This window comes from Protopterus annectens, chromosome 7.part0 (assembly GCF_019279795.1).
Source record: "Protopterus annectens isolate FY-2018-M chromosome 7.part0, PAN1.0, whole genome shotgun sequence".
Lineage (NCBI taxonomy): Eukaryota > Metazoa > Chordata > Ceratodontiformes > Protopteridae > Protopterus > Protopterus annectens.
This window is the reverse complement of record NC_056739.1, coordinates 1,700,333,916-1,700,353,251: the sequence shown is the minus strand read 5'-3', so window position 1 is coordinate 1,700,353,251 and position 19,336 is coordinate 1,700,333,916. Positions and strand designations below refer to the sequence as shown.

The 19,336-nt window shown below is 40.6% G+C and overlaps 1 protein-coding gene across 1 annotated transcript in view; it reads right to left on the bottom strand.

Annotated features, from left to right (window-relative positions):
• Positions 1–18,436: 18,436 nt before the first annotated feature.
• The window catches only part of LOC122807176 (transmembrane emp24 domain-containing protein 10-like), a 100,232-nt gene continuing 99,332 nt past the window's right edge, over positions 18,437–19,336 (bottom strand). Inside the window, exon 5 of the mRNA XM_044078214.1 lies at positions 18,437–19,336. This exon is cut by the window's right edge and continues 425 nt beyond it. The gene's annotated coding sequence lies outside the window, so the exon portion shown is untranslated.

Sequence of the window (19,336 nt, the reverse complement as noted above, 5' to 3'; positions counted from 1 at the left end):
CTATGAAAGTAGCGGACACCAAATCCGACTTCAGACCAGTGACAAGTGGAGTACCACAAGGTTCAGTCCTGGGTCCTCTTCTGTTTGGTATCTACTTCTCTGAAGTACAGGCTAACACAGAAGGTCTTTGGCTAACAAAGTTTGCAGATGACTGCAAACTAGGAGCCATAATCGAAACTCTTAACGATGTGGACATACTACAAAAGGGCCTCACTGAGACAGATACCTGGTGTCAAATCCATGGCCTGAAGCTCAATGCCAAAAAGTGTAGTGTCATCCCCTTTGGTAAAAATTCTGTACCCATGAACTACCACATAGCTGGTAGTCTACTTAATGCCGAAAATGTGATAAGAGACCTTGGGACACAGGTGGACAGTAGTCTCTCCTTTGATAATCACAGTGGTCAGGAAATCCTTCTATGTGGCACACCTCATCATAAAAGGTTTCTCATCCAGAAAAAAAATAGGTCATTGTTCCCCTCTACTCATCACTCATTAGACCCATTATAGAGTACAACACCCCTTTTGGTATGTACCTCACAAGACATCTACAACAACTGGAAAGGCCATAGAAATACCTCACAAAGAGGATTACCAGCCTCAAACAGATGGCCTGCGCAGACCATCTCAAAAAACACCAGCTTTACTCCATCGCATATCACCTACTCAGAGGTGATCTCTGCCTAAAATACAAAGCTATGTCAAACCCAGAGCTGTTGAACATGCTCCACTTAAAGAAATCCCAATCTCTCAGAGCTACATGATCTAGGGACCTAAACCTTGTCACCAAGGACAAGAACATGCTGGAGGGACAGATTCCTGTCCCAGAGACTTCCCTACTCTAGAACAGACTACCTATGTATGTCAAACAGAGCTCCTCATTAGCACTCTTCAAGAAAAATCTTGATGATTGGATGGAAAATAGGAAATTCACCCCGGGGATCACCTCTGTGGTTCTGCTTGACAGGGGCACAGGAAAATAATTTTCTTGGGTGGCGAAAGCCAGGGTACATTTTTGGCTAGGCTTATATAGGCCCTAGGGCCAATAGCCTAGTACCTACCTATGAACCTATGTAACAACTCAGTGTCCTTTTTAGCATGTATTTTCTTTGCACTATATACATTAATCAATTTATTTTTCTTTCTTATTTGTTGTGAACTTCTTCCTTTCTTCCATTATTTTCTTCTTCATGCACTGAATCCCGATTGGCTGAATACTTGTATCCAAACTTCTAAAGATGTCATCAGTAGTATCGTGTTTAATAGGGGTTGAGTGATCTTTACTGACAACAGACGATTCCTTTCCTAAATGGGTTCTATTTGCTCTTTGCATAATGTTATTTATCCCATTAGTTCAGCCTTTTCCAAGCTGTGCCAGTTGTACAAGTGCAATCATCATTAGTTTGTCTACATTTACTACTAATAATGAGAAGCAAATCATTCAACTTTTGACACGAGGAAAACTGGCCACCAATGTTATCAGGTGATGCCTTTAAATATACATAGCATTTAGTACACTGGGCAATACAGTTGTGCTTAACTAATCATTAATGCCAAGCTCATTTCAGGAATCCATTTTTAGCCACAAATGAATAAAGAATTATAAAAGAAAAGTGTAATCAGTTACCACAGAATTTAAAGTAATTTTAAGTCAACTTCTATGAGAAAATCACATAAACAGTATGCAAGTAAATATTAAATTAAGAACACTAAGCTAACCTTATACAAAGGGGAGTAATTCATAAAGCTGTCATTCTGATCTACCATACCAGTTATGCCAGTCACACAAATGCTGGTTTTCCTTTACATCATATTATAATGAGTAACGCCTCATTATAACAGTAAAATCAGAGGTAGAAAATAAAAGATAAATCAAAATAAATCTCTTACTAAGCAGTTGCACAATAAATCATAAACCCACACAGGATTCTTTCAAATAAGCTCTGGATTGTCCTGTTTATGGTCTGTGTGAATTTATAGCTGACTAGGGCCCTTGGGATGACTAGAGTTTGCCTGTCTTAAATCTATCCATTTCTAACAGAAAACAGTGAAAATCAGAAGTAAAACAAAAGAGTGTAAATCAAAATAAATCTTATTGACTGCAAGCTAACCTTTACTTCTTGCAAAAGTAAAAAAAAAAAACAGAGGTAAAAATAAAATATAAATCTAAATAAATATATTCTATTACTAAGCAGTTGCACAATCAAACACAAACCAGCAATGGACTGTTTCAGATAAGCTCTGATATCTGCTGTATTATATCTTGCATTATAGTCTGTTCCTTACCTGCAAGTAATGTTGTGCTTTCAATTTCTGCCCAAATATACACCCCCATCGTCCAATGCTGCACTTCAAAGTTAGCCAATGTTCAGTCCAAGGACATCAGGAGGCGTACACACTATACTGATTTTAGTACAACTTCTTTGGAAGAAGGGGTAGCACTAGGACCAGAGCTGGATCCTGCAATAGGCAACATAGGCAGTCACCTAGGGCCCCATGGCTGGGGGCCCATTTCGGCCAGGAAGCTAAATATATAAAAATAATACTAACACTTTAACACCGCAGTAGAGGTATCTTCTCCTTTAAGGGGAACCATGCATGCATCACATGCCAATGCGGATATAAAAACATTCCTCACTCATGCCTAAAATTTAAAATAGCCATTCCGAGAAGGTGAGTGTGTATATGTGTGTGTGTGTGTGTGTGTGTGTGTGTGTGTGTGTGTGTGTGTGTGTGTGTGTGTCTGTGTGTGTGTGAGTGTGTGTTTAATTTAAACTAGTGGTTCTGTTTGTTTTGGTACGAGAGCATCTATATATATGTAATTTAAACTAGCTGCTTGGTTGATATGCGAGATAATGTGTGTGCGTGTGTGTGTGTGTGTGTGTGTGTGTGTGTGTGTGTGTGTGTGTGTGTGTGTGTGTGTGTTTGTTTTGCTGTATGAGAGAGAAGGTATATTTGTGTTGCTGTGTGAGTAGGTGTGTGCATCTATATATTATTTAAACTAGTGTTCCATTCACTTCTGTGTGAATGAGTGTGTGCATGCGTATGTATGTATTGTGTATGTAATTTAAACTAGCTGTTCTGTTCATATGCGAGATAAAGCATGTGTGTGTGTGTGTGTGTGTGTGTGTGTGTGTGTGTGTGTGTGTGTGTGTGTGTGTGTGTGTGTGTGTGTGTGTGTGTGTGTGTGTGTGTGTGTGTATTGCTGTACGAGAGAGAAGGTGTGTGTGTGTGTGTGTGTGTGTGTGTGTGTGTGTGTGTGTGTGTGTGTGTGTGTGTGTGTGTGTGTGTGTGTATGTTGCTGTCTGAAAGTTTAGGGGTGTGTGTGCATACCTCTCAAACTCTTAAGTACAAGAAATATGGATAAAGCCTGACATAATGGGGTACAAAAATAGGGACAGATTTTAAGCATTGCTCTTATAAACTTAGAGAGTTGCTAAAAAGTGTGCTAACATGCATTTTCTGAAGGACAGGAAATCTGAAACTCAAATGTATGCCATTATTTAGCGACTGCAGTCCTCAAATCTTCCCAGTGATTTGCCAGAAAAGCACACATTTTTCTGAGGAATAGTCCAGAGATATGACAGAAAAATCTGTACATTGTGTGAAACTCTGGACAGTTGAGAGGTATGTGTGTGTTGCTGTGAGAGAGAGAGTAGGTGTGTGTGTTGCTGTGTGAGAGAGTAGGTGTGTGTGTGTGTGTGTGTGTGTGTGTGTGTGTGTGTGTGTGTGTGTGTGTGTGTGTGTGTGTGTGTGTGTGTGTGTGTGTGTGTGTGTGTGTGTGTGTGTGTGTGTGTATACATGTTTTCTGTGGACTGTTTGTCAAGAAGTCAAGGATCCAGTTGCACATGAACTTGCCAACTCCAAGACGTACAAGCATGTCAATAAGCTGCATTGGAACCACTACTGAATACTGAGCTGAAGTCAATAAAAAACAGCGTGACATAATTGTTTCTTCCCTATAGTTGATCAAGTGAGAGGTGGAGTGCCATTGAAATAGCATTCACAGTGGACCTGTTAGTCCAACAAGCGAACTGTAGAGGGTCAAAGGTGGATGGAAGGTTTGCTGACAGATGCCTTTTAACTAGCCTCTCAAAGCATTTCATGACATTTGAAGTTAGAGTAACTGATCTGTAGCCATTCAGGCATACTGGATTAGCTTTTTTGGGGAGATGGACAATATTTGTCGCCTTGAAGCAAGAGGGAAGTTTACCAAGAATAAGGGAGGTGCTGAAAATATCAGTTAGAACTGGGCATAGTTGGTCTGCATGGCCTTTAAGTACTTTGCCCAGTATTTTATCAAGACCAGCAGCCTTCCTGGGGTTCACCTTCTTGAGATCTCACTTCATTGGAGTTAAGGCTCCTGGTCGATAGGTAACCTTATAGCAGCCATGTTGTTCTCTTCAAGTCTGCCAAAGAATGAGTTCAACCTGTCCAGGAATTCAATGTTGTCTTCACACTGAGCTGGCCTTGTTTTACAGTCAGTACTCTGTTGTATCCCTTGCCAGAGACTTCTGGTATCTCTCATGTCTGCAAACTGACATTGTAATTTCTTTCCATATTCCCTCTTGGCCTCTTTATAGGTTCATAGGTTCATACTAGGCTATCTGCCCAAGGGCATTTATAAGCCTAGCCCATAGTTATGTGGTTTTCGCCACCCCTTTAGTTTGAATAAAAACTATGCCTATCATTTTTCTGTGCCTCTGTCAAGCAGTGACACTGAAGTAATCCCTGGGGTATATCTGCGATCTCCCATCCATTGGTCAAGATTCCTCTTGAACAAGGCCAGCGAGGTGCTCTGCCTCACATGTACCGGGATTTTGTTCCACAGCATAGGGAGTCTCTGGGTGATGAATCTGTCCCTCCAGCACGTTCTATTTATAACCGTGTCAAGGTTTAAGTCTCCGCCCTTGTGGTTCTGAGGGATCTAGATTTTTTGAGGTGAAGCATATTCATCAAATCTGGGTTTGACATGGCCTTATATGTCAGGCACAGGTCACCTCTGAGCAAGCGGTATGAGACTGAATAAAGCTGGAGTTCTTTCAGTCGGGCAGCATAAGACATATTTTTGAGAACCTTTATCCTTTTGGTGAGGAACTTTTGGGGCCTTTCAAGCTGCATCAGGTGTCTGGTCAGATACATTCCGAACGGGGCATTGTACTCAATCATAGGTCTAATGAGTGATGAGTACAGGGGACGATGACCTCCCTTGATCTAGATGTGAATCCCTTCATGATCAGGTGGGCGATATAGAAGGTTTTCCTAACTACTTTAGCAACATGAGTGTCAAACGAAAGACTACTGTCAACTTGGGTCCCCAGATCCCTGATGACTTTTTCTGTGCTCAGTGGATTGTCACCTATATGGTAGCTAGGGGTAACCTTGTTTTTCCCGAAGGGTATGACTATGCATTTTTTGGCGTTTAACTTCAGGCCATGGCTCTGGCACCAGTTATCCGTTTCTGTGAGGCCCTTCTGGAGGATATCTGTGTCAGATGTGTTTTCGACTATGGTGCCCAGTTTGCAGTCATCTGCAAACTTTGTTACTGCTTCTTTTTAGGTTTGGTTTTGTTTTGCTAAGACCCTTTTTGTCCTTGGCCCTGAATGCTACATTTCTTGCCTTCAGGAGATCATAGACTTTGTTGTTGAGTCATGGCTTTTGTGATTGTGATGCTTTTGATGTCAGATATATCATCAACACATTTAGTGATGTAAGCTATTACTGCTTCCGTGTAATCATCTATGTTCACCTGTTCATCTGACGTAGCTGTCTCTTTGAATATGTCCCAGCAGGTACTATCAAAACAGTCTTGGAGACATTCCAAAACCCCTCATGCCAGACCCTGATCTGCTTAACTGTGGGATTTTCTCTGATTAGAGCTGTTTTGTAAGCTGGTAGATGCATGATGGTAAGATAATCACAGTTTGCTAATTTACTTTGTTGTATTGCTCTCTAGGCACCTTTGATGTTGGAATATGCCTTGTCTAGAATGTTTGCACCCCTTCTAGTAAAATCTACAAATTGTTAGTAGTGGGGTAGCACCTCTCCCAAATCTGCTTGAGTAAAATCACCAGCAACCAAGTGTGCAAAGTCTCAGTATTTCCTCTGCAGCTCACAGATAGAGTTATAAAGATTGCTCAGAGCCTCAGTGGTGTTTGCACTGGGTGGAACGTATACCACTGTTACATATATTCCATTTAGCTCTCTAGGTACATAAAAGGGTCTACATTTTAAGGACAGGAATTCTAGATTATCAGAGCAATGTGACTGAACAATCACATAGATCTTACACCATCTTTCATTCACATAGATGCAGACTCCACCTCCCTTGGTCTTTCCACATAAAATTTGACATCTGTCTGCATGAAACCGTATGAAACCTTCTAAGCTAACAGCACTGTCATTGATCTTGTTATGCAGCCACGTCTCAGTAATCATCAATAAACAGGTATGTCTCACCTTATTTTTGCTGTAGACTTCCAGCCTCAAGTCATCCATTTTACTGTCCAGCAAGCATGGATTTGCTAGCAGTATTAAAGGCAGAGCAGGCCTGTGATGATTTGTTTTCAGCTTTGCAGCAATTCCAGCCATGCAGCCCCTTTTTCTGGTTCTCTGACATATTTTCCTTTTCTGTCTTGACCATATTTAAAATCTGTCCCTATTTTTGGGCATTTGTTCCCCCCATTATTTTAGGCTTTGTCCAGATTTCTTGTCCTAAGAGGTTGAGAGATATGGAGGTATGGTATGTAATGTTCTGGTTGGGGGAGGGGGTTGCAGGTTAGTCAATTAACGTGATCAGGTTTGACCATGTAACTTGGTTACAGGAGACAAGAGCCTGAATCTTCTATACCAGCTACCAGACTGCTGAAGGAATTATGAGCTTCAGTGGAAGACAAGGGTCTGAATCCTCTACATCAACTACCAAACTGCTGAAGGAATTGTGACTTCAGTGGAGAAAAGAGCCTGAATCCTCTACACTAACTACTAGAATGCTGACTGAATTGTGAGTTTGACTTTCAGTATAATTTCTGGGAATTATGAGTTTCAGTGCATTTTCAATGAATTATGAGTTTCAGTGCATTTTCATGGAACTGAGAGTTTCAAGTGAAGATAAATGTACTATTGCTCATGCTAAGGCTGTTTTTAATGAGCAACTAACTGTTTAGCAAATGCAGTCACTGTTTGTGCAGTAGAATTTGAAAGCAGTGTTAGTAGCATAATTACTTGTTGGTTTGTCAGTCATTCCTTATTGCAATATTACGAGTTTACCAATTTTTTATTTATGTAACACAATATAGGCAATTAATTCTTCAAGGGCAACAGGCACATAATTTGTAGATGAAACACTAAAATGTAACCTTGCTTGCTAGTAGCAACCACTTTCATTATTTACAGATTTCTTTACTGTGGAATTATTTGGATGACTTACTTCTGTGGAGATTGTGCTTATTGACTAATATTGGTGGACTGTAATGACAGAAATTTGAATGGCCTTTTATGGCTGAAATTTTCTTAAAATGGTAGTTTTGTTATTATTGGTTCATACATTTTGTTTCGTTGCTTACTAGAAGAATGTTTAAAACTGCAAATTTAAAACATTCTAAGTGGTGCTAGATTATACAAGGAATATAATTTAATACAATCAGGAAGATGAATCAAAGAATACATGCATGTATGCATGGCCCTAAAAATGTGTGGAAGGAGCCTATAGTTTGAATACAGTCGAAAGGTAAATTTAATCCTCCACTGGCCAGATGCATTTTCTTTGAATGTGGGTATTAATGCCGTTTCAATGAATGTGAGCTTCAATGACAGAAAGGTTTACTGCTTATGCTAAGTCAGTTTTCATTGTGAGACTGTATTATTTAGCAAATGGTTATCAGTGTTTGTGTTTGTGATGTTTTGCCAGCTAAGCCAGGAGAAGTAGGGCAGTGGATGTGTAACATATGTGAGCACAGCTAGCTGGAATTTTGTAAAGAATTATATGTCATTTGTATATCAAACTGATTTGTACAGATGCTCGTGCTGAAAATGGATTTGTAAAGTTGCTTGTGTTAAAAATGTATCAACAGTGTTTCCTGCTGGACAGAAAAAGAAATATACATGCATTATTATAACTGTTTTTAATGTATATATTATGACAGAGGATACTGGAAGAGAATTGGTTAATATCAAACTTTACAAATAGTAAGAAATTAAATTACTGGGTCTAGGCCATAAAGATGTTGTCTCACAGTTTTGAATGAAGCCAGAGACACAATGTCTGCAAGAAATTTTGGTTTATTTGCTCCTTTAGGAAAAGTGGATGTGTTTTATGGTTTTATGACGTACAGGAGTGGCAGCAAATCTTAGCAAGGCTCTGTGTGTGTTATTGACATATAGATGCGAAAGCCAGGCAGTTTCTAGCAGTGGGGAGATGCATGAAAGCAAGGAGTCAGATGACCAAATGTGATGTCATTCTGAAATCCATTACTAAACTAATGTATAATACTAGTTGAGAGTGAAGTCTCATTCTGTTTTTGGAACCTGACATTAAAGGATCACTCAACTACTTCGTCTTGCCTTGCTGTAGTAAGTGACCAGGGAATAGTAACTCTTTAGATTAGTCAGGAAAATATAGTGAGATTAGTTAAGTATTGCTTTTTTTCTGTAACTGTGTGAATCTTGTCACCCTGTGCTATTTTTAATATTTCCTGTGATTGAAACTCTGGTGTTTATTGTAAATAGATATTTACCATTTTCATGTTCTTTTATTATTTATTATTTTATTATTATTACATATATTTAAACTTTTTATTGTGGCTGGTCTTTTTGAGAATATTTTAATCTGTGAGAGTACTCATATCTGTTTGGTGACTCTGTTGCGACTCCTGAAAGCCTTATTGCATTGATCAAACTACCATTTGTATTAATTATTAATTTCACTGAGTATAATTGGGTACCTTTGTAACAGCCTTAGATTAACTGGCTTAGGATTGTCTGGTGGCAGTAACTACCTTATAGTCTAAGCAGAAGAGGGCATAATTAATAAACCTGGGCAAGCCTTTCCCAGGTGTGTATGTGTGTTTGTGTGTGTGTGTGTGTGTGTGTGTGTGTGTGTGTGTGTGTGTGTGTGTGTGTGTGTGTGTAGAGAGAGAGAGAGAGTGTGTGTGAAGAGTGAGAACGACAGAGCAGTAGCAGTTAAGAGGTTTACATACCTCTTGACCACTTCGCTCAAGAGATTTGCATAAAGCCAAAAGTAAAGGAGGGAACAAAGGCTAAAAATAATAACATATTTTAAATATTACTGTCATGAAACACCAAAGTTGGTTAAATAATAGGATTTGTGTTAGCATGCATTTTCTGAAGTGCAAGTGTGTATGTGCGAGAGACAGAGAGAGAGCGAGATCGATAGTGGGCTCTATCTGAAAAATAGCACAACATAATATTTGATACTAATAACTTTTTCAGAGGTACATAACACAAAAACAGTAGCAAGCTGCTTTGCATACTGTCTTAATATATTTATTCACAATCACTGAGATATTCATTTGATACTACTGAGTTTACAAGATTAGAAGAACAAAAGGCACTGTAGTTTGTACAGATTATGTAGGGAACATTTAGCTAATTGAGTCTGTAATCATGTTTATAAGCTCAGAAGAGTAGACATGTTCAAATATGTAAGGAGCACTCATGATAATACAACTGACTTACACTTAAGGTCCTGCATCTAGCAACTTAAATTATCCTGGTCTCCCACTTTCCATGTCAGCAAACACTGTAGCTAATCCAGTTAGCTTATTTTGTCTTTCTGACATGCCAGTGCAAAGTGGATAATAAGTACAAAAAAAAATCAAAATTCTGTTCTTGAAAAACATCATCCTGTTTATGATAACATGAGCAGCTACAAAAGAAAGTCCCTCAGTTTCTAGTCCTGCAAAACTAAAAGCAATACATTCAAACCAATATGGCCATGTTATATGTCTCCATTAATCAATCATACAGCCTTTATCAGTAGTATTAAGTAACAAACTAATTTTAGTGATATCCTCTTTTCACAGAGGATTGTTCATAATAAGGGCTGGAGTTATGCATTGTACATATACTCATATATGCACATACAGGGTTATGCAGGGATATTAGATATATGCAGAAAACATTTCTGAATCAAGATACAAACACTAACAGGTATGGGACAACCTCTCATATGAGTTACCATAAATGCAACACAGCTGAAGCAAAGCAAGTTTTCCAGTATTATATGTGCTGACAGCAACCAAGCCAAAACAAGTTTGGAACAGGCCTTGGGGAATTTTTTAGCACATTATTTGCTGTATGCAGTTACATCTGTTGAGTAGTTTTACTCTGCTTATCTGGTCTCTCCCTGTTATGCAAGCCTTACAACATCATTCTTCTTCATTGTATTTCCAACAGCTTTGTTATCCAAAGCAGTGCATTTACTAAAATGGACAGCAGGAAAGGACGACATCCAGCTTTCAAAAAATGCTTGGTGCCAGTATGCAAAGTTAGCCTCCCAATCAAAGCAGTCTGCACACTACAACCTAAACAAATTCTGTCTTTTTCAGACTAGGATGGTCTTTTCCACCTCTCTGTGTTAATGACCTTAAGCACATATAATCCCTAATGATAGACAAGAATTGCTAGCTTGCCAATGGAGGGCTACTTTTGGTGGAGTCTGTCACTCTCCCTGTCTAGTATTGGAGGGGCCTGTCACTCTCCATGGCTGGCAGAAACTTCTAACAAGCATATATATTTGAATAAAGGACATAATTATATGTCCAGTGGTAGTATCTGGTAGTCCTAAACTTATCAGATTGTTAATGCTAATGCCAGTGTATATAATAAAGTATAAAACAAAGAATGGATATTTTTACCATCTTAGAGTTATAATGTCATAGAACTGCAAACTGCTATGTAGCGCACCCGCAGGTGTAGCTGAATAGTGTATGGGTTCATTCCTACCTGACTCTGGTGACACTCCTATTTACACCCAACACACCAAGGTTGCAAATAATAACATATTTTATTCTAGATGGACACTCTAGTCTTAACAGGCAACAGCACAGTAGCAAACCAATTATTGCAGCAGCACAAAGTTTAGCAATAAGGCAATATGAGGTATACGTACAGTGAAATCACACCCCTCAGAACTCAATAAGAGAGGTCTTGTCATGCAAATGTGGGCAAAAATACAATGTCATTGAGCAGTAAAGATTCTATAATGCAGCAATACTAACAGCAGCTATAACCTTGATCAGTTCTAATCAGATCAAACTGTGAAAACACTCTGTTATACCCTGTTCACTGGCCAGTGACTACTTACAATCTTAATGCCGGCACGATGGGGCCCAAAGTTGGAGCTCATATGAAATCTGGGTATTTGTAAACCACAAAGCATTAAAGGGGAAAAAGCCTAGGCACGCAGTCCCAGTCAAAACTATCGCACAATCCTATGAAAGTATAAAATGGCGGTCGAAACTTCTCACCACTCTGTTGATAATATTCTGGATGTCAGGCACCGCAGTTCCACTGATCAGAAGTGTAGAGATCACCCAACAGCCGTCTGGTAATCAAAAATGGCTTCTTTATAATAGGCCCAACAATATTCCTGTCCTTGCTGATAAGATGCAGGCGTGGAACTACTGGTTCCAAACTTATCTCCTGATTCCACAGATCACTATCGGCCAGATTTTCAGAGGAGGAAAGATACGATCTGCAACTTCACTTCCCTATCCCAGACACTAGAAAAATCTGGTTTTAATGCAAGGTCCATTATTCCTTCACCCTGTGTTTCAGTCTGATCCCTTTCACTTTCATTTCTCTCTTTTATAGCAAATGAAAAGGAGCTCCACCTTGTGATGTATCGGAAGACTGCAGTCTGTTAACCATACAGTGAAATACAGTGGGAGCTACACTCTCCCCTGCTTGAAAACTTGGGTCCTCCCAAGTCAAAGGTAGATTAGCAGCAAAACACACACACACACACACACACACATATATATATATATATATATATATATATATATATATATATATATATATATATATATATATATATACACAAACACTAATGTGCCATCAACTGAACAGTATTTCTGCATTCCAAAGGTACATCCCACCAAGGGTGATCAACATTATGCTTAACGTGGGATGGCGTGTCACCAATTGAGCAGGAGGCATAGGGATCATGGGCGTAGACTCTCCAATGAGCAGTAGTCACAGGCTCCTGTGTACTATGTCCCAAACTGTCATATGTAAGCCTCTGTGGGGGTCAAATCAGTCTCTGAGGCTTTGATTCATAGGTTCATAGGTAGATACTGGGCTATCTGCCCGAAGGCATATATTAGCCCAGCCATGTTGTGCGGTATTCACCGCCCCTTTGGTTAGTTCCGTGGGCCCTTGATCTAGCAGCTAGTACCCTTGGCCTCTCTCTAGTAGAGCTGTTGGTATGATCCCTGGTGTGAACTTTCTGTTACCCATCCACTCGTCAAGGTTCCTCTTGAAGAGTGATAGTGAGGGGCTCTCTCTTATGTAGATCGGGACCTTGTTCCATAGCAAGGGAAGTCTTTGCGAAGGGAATCGTTCCCTCCAGCATGTTCTATTCATTGTTGTGCTGAGGTTTATATCCCTAGAGTGTGTAGTTCAAGTGGATTTGGTTTTGCTAAGATGGAGCATGTTCAACAGTTCTGGGTTGGACATGGCTCTGTATGTTAGACAGAGATCGCCTCTGAGAAGGCGGTATGCAACAGAAAAAAGCCTTAGTTTTTTCAATCGTGCTGCATAGGGCAACTGTTTGAGGCCAGTAATCCTCTTAGTGAGGTACCTCTGTGGTCTCTCCAGCTGCTGGAGATGCCTAGCCAGGTACATTCCAATTGGTGCATTGTACTCAATAATGGGTCTGATGAGGGAAGAGTAGAGGGGCACCAATACATCCTTAGATCTTGATGCGAACCCTTTCGTGATCAGATGGGTCACATAGAAGGATTTTCTAACCACCTTGGCAACATGGTTATCAAAGGAAAGCTGACTATCTACTCGGGTCCCTAGATCCCTTATTACTACTTCAGATTTCAGGGGGTTACCTCCTATGTGGTAGTTCACGGGTACTCTGTTTTTCCAAAGGGGATTACTATGCATTTTTTAGCATTTAGCTTGAGACCGTGGCTTTGACACCATGCATCAGTCTCGTTAAGACCTTCTGGAGGATATCCATGTCGGCCAGAGACTCTATTATAGCACCCAGTTTGCAGTCGTCCGCAAACTTGGTCAGCCACAGCCCTTCAGTGCTTGCCTGTACTTCTGAGAAGTATATGCCAAACAGGAGGGGCCCTAGGACAGAGCCCTGAGGCACACCGCTCATTACTGGACTGGATTTGGACATAGATCCCACTACTCTTACTTTGTGGGATCTGTCTGAGAGCCAGTTTATGATCCATCTTGTGACTTAAGGGTTTATGCCCAGGTTGGTGAGTTTATCAATAATACCTGAATGGGGAATGGTGTCAAATGCTTTAGCAAGGTCAAGGTAAGCCATGTGTACCTCCTTTCCTTTATCTATAACCTGAGTAACTGTCGCAAAGAAGTCCACCAGGTTCAGGAGGCATGATCTGCCCTTGATGAAGCCGAACTGTGTGGGGTCAAGTGTTTGGAGGTTCCCAATATCTCCATTTATGAGTTCCATAATGATTCGCTCCATTGCCAGATGGGTCAGGCTTATTGGTCGGTAGTTCCCAGGGTCGATTGTGGGCCCACCCTTGTGCAGCGGAACCACCATTGCTGTGCATCATTCTATGGGCACATATCCTGTCGACAGGCTGAGACTGAACAGGGTATTCAGATGCGGGGTTAATTCATTTTGGAGCTCGCGTATGACACAGCCCAGGACACCATCTGGTCCAATGGAGGCAGTGTTTGTAGCTTTAGATAGAGCCTTATTAACCAACATATCAGTAACAATTGGAGTTACCCAATCTCCTGGAATAGTAATAGGCCCTGTAGGTGGTGGGGGGGGGGGGGAATTTGCACTGAACCTGTCAGCCAAGATGTTGGCAATGTCAGTGGGGTCAGTGTATTTTGTTCCATTTTGTACTAGCTCAGAATAGACCTGAGCAATGCCATTTAGGTTTTTGACGTAACCATAGAAGGCCTTATGGTTATCCTTGGCAACTTTCTTTTTGAAATTGGCTTTAGTTGACTTGATGAGGGCCCTCAATTTCTTACTAAAGTTGATCAGGGAAGATTTTTCTACTTGAGATTTGGCCTTTTTTGTATAAGTCTCCTCCTTTTATTGTATAGTTTGCTTAAGGCCGGGGTCCAACAGACTGGTTTCTTCTTGCTTGAGGAAGGAGTCTTGATTTTATTTGGGATAGCATAGTCCATGCAATCCTGAAGATGTATATAAAGTGCCTTGGTGTAGGATTCCGCATCCTGGATATCATTATCCTTCTGTAAGAGGATAGTGAAGCTTTCCACTTCTGACGCAAGTAGTTTGAAGTTTGCTTTGGAAAGTTTTTTTTACGATGGTTTCTTTGACTGGGGGAGGTGGAGGGGTGAGGATGTCTAGGGTTATCAGTTTGTGGTCTGATCTGACCAGAGAGGGAGTGATAACGGGTGTGGTACAATGGGCACCCATATTTGTGATGACTAAATCCAATATGTTGTCCCCTCTAGTAGGAGAACATACCAGTTGTTCAAGGGCATTTGAATTTATAAATTCTATGAACCGCTGGGCATAGGAGTTAGAACTTTGGCAGTTCGCCCAGTCTATACCAGGGTAATTGAAATCACCCAAAATTATGGTGTTGAGTAGGGCCTTTATATTTTCCAATGCCTCAAGGAATGCTGAGTGAGCATCTTGGGACATGGTGGGCGATCTATAACAGGCTACGACTTGAAATGTGATTTTGCCTGCTGATAGTTGCGCATGGATGATCTCTGGGGCATCATGCTGCACCACTAACCTGGAGATGTGAGTATCCCTGATGAATATGGATATACCTCCGCCCTTTGTACTGCGATCCAGGCCGGAAGGTATGATATGAATTGTAACCTGGTAGTGCTGGGGTGCTCTATGGAGCCTTGAACAAGGTTTCCATCACTGCACAAACATCAATTTTCTCCATACTGAGGAGTGCCTTGACTGTGTGCATTTTGAGGTTGAGACTTCTGGCATTGAATGGCATTACCCTTAGTTTTTGGTTACCTGTGCTGGTTACGGTGGTTGGTTTGTCTTTTGAGCCTTGCCAAAAAAGGCACTATGGGTACGGCAAGAGCCTTGGCCAGTATTCGAAAGCCTAGGGGTGACAGGTGCAAACTATCTCTGGCAAAACAGCGAGGCTTGTCTATCATGTCATCCCAGGCAGAGAGACACTGGATCCCATTAGAATGACACCAGAAGCTTAGCCAATTGTTGAAATTGATAATTTTGTCTTTGTATTGTGGTATCATTCTAGGTGAAGGTAGTATGCTACTCAAGGTCAGGGTCATACCAGCTTGGGCTACATGATCAGGGAGCTCCTCAATGTCTCTTTTCATGTAGTCCAGGGAGGTACATCTTAGATCATTCACACCAACATGTACAATGACAGCATCATACTTGTACTTGTTCTGGAGTGACCTAAGTGCCTGTGTTATGTGGCGGATTCTAGCACCCGACAGGCAGCTGACAGTAACCTTCTCCTTGTTCAGCCTGGTGAGTGGAACATCTGTGTGCCTTACTACAGAGTCTCCTATTACTAGCGTGTTGGGTATGGTGTTTTGCCTTAGGGGCTGTCGTGAGGCACACTGCTCAGGTGAATTATGTGTTTTCTGGCTTATGTTTGGAGGTGCAAGTTGCTTGCTTGTCTGCTTTGGAGGGCACTGTTTCTTTTTCAGATTTGTATCTAATGCCTCTGAATATGTTTTTGTGTATTTATGTGTATGTTTTGCCGGTGCTTGTTTTGTAGATCCATGTGTGACTGGTGGTGTGATGCTAGTGTGTCTCTTCTCCTCTTGACTGTCTGTTACAGTCATGGGTTGAGAGCGCTTAGCCTCCAGTCTGGCTGTGTATTTGCATCTCTCACAAGTGTTTGTGTCTAGAGGTAAGAGGAGAGGGTTGTCTGTATACATGGGGCAGTTGTGACATTGCCTCAGGATGCCCAATTCTACCAGCTGAACTGGAGAGTACACCTGAAGCTGACCTCTGGACATGCTTGGAAAAGTAAATTTCACTTGTCTTGTGGACAATCGAGGGTCTTATGCTGTATTATAATAGTGCTGTCTAGGAGATTTGGAAAATAATAGTGCTGTCTAGGAGATTTGGACAAGTGCTGATTTGGGTTATGCAAGTGCTGCTATAAGAGCAGTTGATCTGAAGCACTTGAGTTAAGGCTTGCGTAGTTCTAAGGGAAAATTTGTGGAGCCAGGAATAGTATAACCCAGCTAACCGGTGCTGCCCGACGCTGCTCTGTGCGCAAGACTGCGCAAAAAGAGAGTTGCAGGGTTTTAAGAGAGAGAGAGAGATCAAGGAGTTTGGAATTGACCCAAAATGGCCAATAAAACTACAGTTTCTAGACAGTAACCACTCCTACAGGGACAAGCAGGCTGCTCAGTGTTAACCACTGCCACTGGTGAACACAGAGACTTCCCTTTAGCACAAGTTAGCACTGGCCTCCAAGAAACTTACAAACAGTTCAGAACAGCAACTCTGTAACTGAACTTTTTTTAAATTATAGAAAGTGGGCAAATAGCAAGAGTTTTTTTGTTTTTGTTTAAGGATAGCAGAGACACACAAGTAGCAAACTAGTCAGAAGAGTGCAATAAATGACCCCAACATGTGTGTGCTAGGTCAGAGGCAGGTAAAATGCAATTTTAACAAAGAGACAACTGGGGAATTCTGCTCTGAGGGTTGGTCACATTGTCTACTTCTTAGATTTCCTCTTGTATAACTTCACTTTCTTTCTCCATAACTGTACAACTGTCCTCAGCACCATTATCCGAAGTTTGCATAGCAGGACATCCATCAGCATCAGGTTCTGCAAGAGGCACAGAAACATCACTCAGTCTATTGTTGGTGCTGGACTGTTCAAAGTGACAAGGGACAAATTCCGGTGCATTTACATTGAGATTGTAGTCCATGGGGTCTCGAACATCATCATAGAAAAGTCCACTTAAACCTCAGTCATCATTACTGTCCTCCTCTCCTTCAGCAGGAGGAATCATAGGCTCTTGAACATTTAGGAGGATATTTCTTCTCCGCCTTAGGTGCTGGGAGCACTATTGTTTTGTGTCTACTTCTCTGAAGTCAAAGCTAAAACCAAAGGACGCTGGTTGACTAAGTTTGCAGGCGACTGCAAGCCAAGAGCAGTCATTGGATTCTCAGATGTCTTAGTCATCCTGCAGGAAGGTTTGTCCCAAATAAATAACTGGTGCCAAAATCATGCACTGAAACTAAGTGTTATGAAATGCACTACTACATCTTTTGGGATATCTTCTACCCCATGGAACTACCACATTGACATATACCCCTAAGACCTGACCCAGTTGTTCCAAATTTGGGAACTTATGAGGAGAGTGACATAACTTTCAACCAATATGTGTCCATTGTTGTAAAAAAGTGCTTCTATACTGCGCAGCTTATAAACACAGAGATTGTGTCTAGATATAGGGATGTCATTATCTCCCTTTATTTGGTCCTCATTTGACCAATTATTGAGTATAATGTCCCCCTTTGGCATGTATCTGGAACACCCACAGAGATACCATATTAAAAGGATACAAGGCCTAAACAATATATCCTGACCAACTCAAAGCCTTATCACTATACTTGGTATCCTACAGACTGCTAATAAGTGACCTGTGTCTGGCATAGAAGGCATCCTCCGACCCAATATTGATGGATTTACTGCACATCAGCAAATCAAATGGCATGCAAAATACTCAGTCTAAGGATATAAACTTCTTCTGCAACATTAACAGAACAGTTTGAATGGACAGGTATATCTCATGGAAGATACTGCTACTCTGGAACAGATTCCCCATGCAAGTAAAACAAAGCTCATCCCAGTTCATACTGAAACACACTTTGGATCTATGGGTGAGTAACAGAAAATTTACCTGAGGACTGCCCCATGTACTACTAATGGAGAGAGGCAGCTTCTAAATGCTTTATCCCATGCATGGGTCCTCCTCTAATTATCTGTGGTGTGATCCCAGTTATTCTCAATAGGGGTAATACATAATTATTGACCATAGGATTGGTAAGACCAGTCTAAAACCAAGTGAAATAGGTTAATTCAAACACCAAAAGGGAAACTGGCTTGGCTTAAAATGGCCTGCAAGGGCAGCTAGTCTAGTACTTACCTATGAACCTATAGAGGGACATTAGTTCTGCAGTAAAGATCAAGACAGGATGAAAAACATGAAAAGGCTGAATCAGCAGTCTGGTGAAAAAAGGGTTAAAAACAAACCTTGCCATTTATTTTTTGTTGAAATCAGTGCCATTTCTGTTTCTGTTACCATTTCAGAATTTTACAAGCATTTTGAAATACATTCTGTTTCATGAAAAATGAAGGAGCAATGTATTAATTTCTTTATACAGAAGAGCATAAAGGATAAATATTTAGGCAAAATGCAATATAGTTCACAATAAATATATCCCAAAAGCCCAATTGTGAACACTTGAGAAAGAGGGATAGCTTTTGCAATAACTTTAATGTTATATTTCTTCTGTAAGCCTCGTGTAGCAAACCTGAAGTGTATGGAGCTAATGTGCAGAAAATGCCAGTCCAAAATGAATGGGAAAGTGTTTATCACTGTATTTCTTATACAATTAGAGATATGTAGATGAGGATAATGTATTAATTTACAATTGTGCAGAGGCTTCTGTTAAAAGATGTTTATTATTAGCAACTTGGAAAGTAAAAGAATATTAAACCTATATTATTGTAAAGGCTCAGGTCATGGGATAGATGGAAACTGCCCAGTCCTTCAGCACAGAGAGAGACAGTTTGGCTCCCATGTTATAACAGTAGAATCTTCTTGAGACACCACATCACTTATCCAATAATATGGTACTTTTTTCCCCTCACTCTAAAGTTAGATGACAATGGAACCTAATATCTGAGCTGTTCAAGGTAGTATGTCATAACCAGTGGATGTTACCATATCTAAATATAACTTTAAATCAACAGATGCATGTGTGTGTGTGAGCTTGGGGGATGTAGTACAAAAAGGATAAGTTAAGAATTCAAATAATAAAACCACATAAAAAGACTATAGAATGCACCCAGCTACATTTACAAAAGTAATCTTCTGCTCTTATGTTGTCTCATGTCTATAAAGCAAATATGAAGATA